Below are 2,500 nucleotides of genomic sequence, written 5' to 3' on the forward strand. Positions count from 1 at the left end.
GTTCGAGAGAGGCGCAATCGCCCGGAGATAGGCGAGTAGACGCTTTCAGTGCGACCACCCGTGCTCCCAACTGAGCTTGCCGCTGCCGACAGAGGCCCGGGAGCGTGCTGTCGTGGTGTTGCCGGCGGGAGACAACACGCGGCCACAAACAGTGACCGGGCAGCTCCAACGCCAGCGCCACAGAGGGGCAGAGCCCCACTTGGGTGCCAAAGCGAACTCTCCCAGCACAGCGCACGCGCCAACACATCCGCACAGCTGCGATACAAACCACCTGCGAGAACCGCGGGGGCGACCGAGCAGCAGACGGCGTCGCGGCGCCGAGTGCCGGGCGGCGGCGCATCCTCAACGCACACAGTCCTCAATCGGACCAGCACACTGCAGATGTCCACCGCGCTTCGCACCGGGCCCGGGAGGACCCACTTTGGCCGCACGGCGCCGCGCGCTGGATGCGCCGGCACGCAGATGCGCCGCCTGCCGCCTCCGTCAGCCGGCGCGCCTGCCACTGGGCGCCCCCACCAGCCGGCTGCCGCGCGTGCGCCCACGCAGCGCGCGGCCAGCACGCCGGGCGCCCCCCCCTCACCGGCCGGGGACGGTCCCACCCAGCCACCGCCGCGTATCGCTTCATACCCACATGCCCACTCACGTTCGTGGGTATGACGGGTGTCGCTGAAGCAACCGGTTAATACCTGTACCGATCGTCGATATCAACGATTCACCTCCAGCGCGAACAACCGCGCAACAACGGATTTCCAGTTCATTTGCGTAACTTGGGCAGCAAACGTAGACATCCATCTACATTTGCGACTTCTACGAGTCTTGCATGCCTGGATGTTGTGTGTCACGACGCACTCCATCAGCATACATACACGCTGCGACGTGTGCACGAAAGAACACGTGGAAGGTGGCCAGCGTACGTATGCGAATGCCATTGCACAGCTGCGAAGCGCATTCAACACGCGAACTCCTGACCGACGAGCTAGAGGTGACAGGAGGGGAGGGGGGGGGGGGGCGGGGGCGATATACGTCCTATTGCAGTACACAATACAGTGGATAGCGGGACCATGTGGAAAGTAAGCAACACTCGCAAGATGTGAGGGTACGCACCGTAAAATGAATCAATACGCAGAACACCACAGTGTGCGCGAAGTGAACTATGTTGAGATGGTTGCAATTAGGCAACGCTACACGAATTCCTAGATTCATATAACTAACAATTACAGGGCAGGTTAAGGCGCAACGTGGGTTAGGTTAGGGCGCAACGTGGGTTAGGTTAGGGCGCAACGTGGGTTAGGTTTGGGCGCAACGTGGGTTAGGTTAGGGCGCAACGTGGGTTAGGTTAGGGCGCAACGTGGGTTAGGTTAGGGCCCAACGTAGGTTAGGTTAGGGCGCAACGTAGGTTAGGTTAGGGCGCAACGTAGGTTAGGTTAGGGCGCAACGTAGGTTAGGTTAGGGCGCAACGTAGGTTAGGTTAGGGCGCAACGTAGGTTAGGTTAGGGCGCAACGTAGGTTAGGTTAGGGCGCAACGTGGGTTAGGTTAGGGCGCAACGTGGGTTAGGTTTGGGCGCAACGTGGGTTAGGTTAGGGCGCAACGTGGGTTAGGTTAGGGCCCAACGTAGGTTAGGTTAGGGCGCAACGTAGGTTAGGTTAGGGCGCAACGTAGGTTAGGTTAGGGCGCAACGTAGGTTAGGTTAGGGCGCAACGTAGGTTAGGTTAGGGCGCAACGTAGGTTAGGTTAGGGCGCAACGTAGGTTAGGTTAGGGCGCAACGTGGGTTAGGTTAGGGCGCAACGTGGGTTAGGTTAAGGCGCAACGTGGGTTAGGTTAGGGCGCAACGTGGGTTAGGTTAGGGCGCAACTTGGGTTAGGTTAAGGCGCAACTTGGGTTAGGTTAAGGCGCAACTTGGGTTAGGTTAAGGCGCAACTTGGGTTAGGTTAAGGCGCAACTTGGGTTAGGTTAAGGCGCAACTTGGGTTAGGTTAAGGCGCAACTTGGGTTAGGTTAAGGCGCAACTTGGGTTAGGTTAAGGCGCAACTTGGGTTAGGTTAAGGCAGAAGTTGGGTTAGGTTAAGGCAGAAGTTGGGTTAGGTTAAGGCAGAAGTTGGGTTAGGTTAAGGCAGAAGTTGGGTTAGGTTAAGGCGCAACTTGGGTTAGGTTAAGGCGCAACTTGGGTTAGGTTAAGGCGCAACTTGGGTTAGGTTAAGGCGCAACTTGGGTTAGGTTAAGGCGCAACTTGGGTTAGGTTAAGGCGCAACTTGGGTTAGGTTAAGGCGCAACTTGGGTTAGGTTAAGGCGCAACTTGGGTTAGGTTAAGGCGCAACTTGGGTTAGGTTAAGGCAGAAGTTGGGTTAGGTTAAGGCAGAAGTTGGGTTAGGTTAAGGCAGAAGTTGGGTTAGGTTAAGGCAGAAGTTGGGTTAGGTTAAGGCAGAAGTTGGGTTAGGTTAAGGCAGAAGTTGGGTTAGGTTAAGGCAGAAGTTGGGTTAGGTTAAGGCAGAAGTTGGGTTA

This window comes from Schistocerca nitens, chromosome 7 (assembly GCF_023898315.1).
Source record: "Schistocerca nitens isolate TAMUIC-IGC-003100 chromosome 7, iqSchNite1.1, whole genome shotgun sequence".
NCBI lineage: Eukaryota > Metazoa > Arthropoda > Insecta > Orthoptera > Acrididae > Schistocerca > Schistocerca nitens.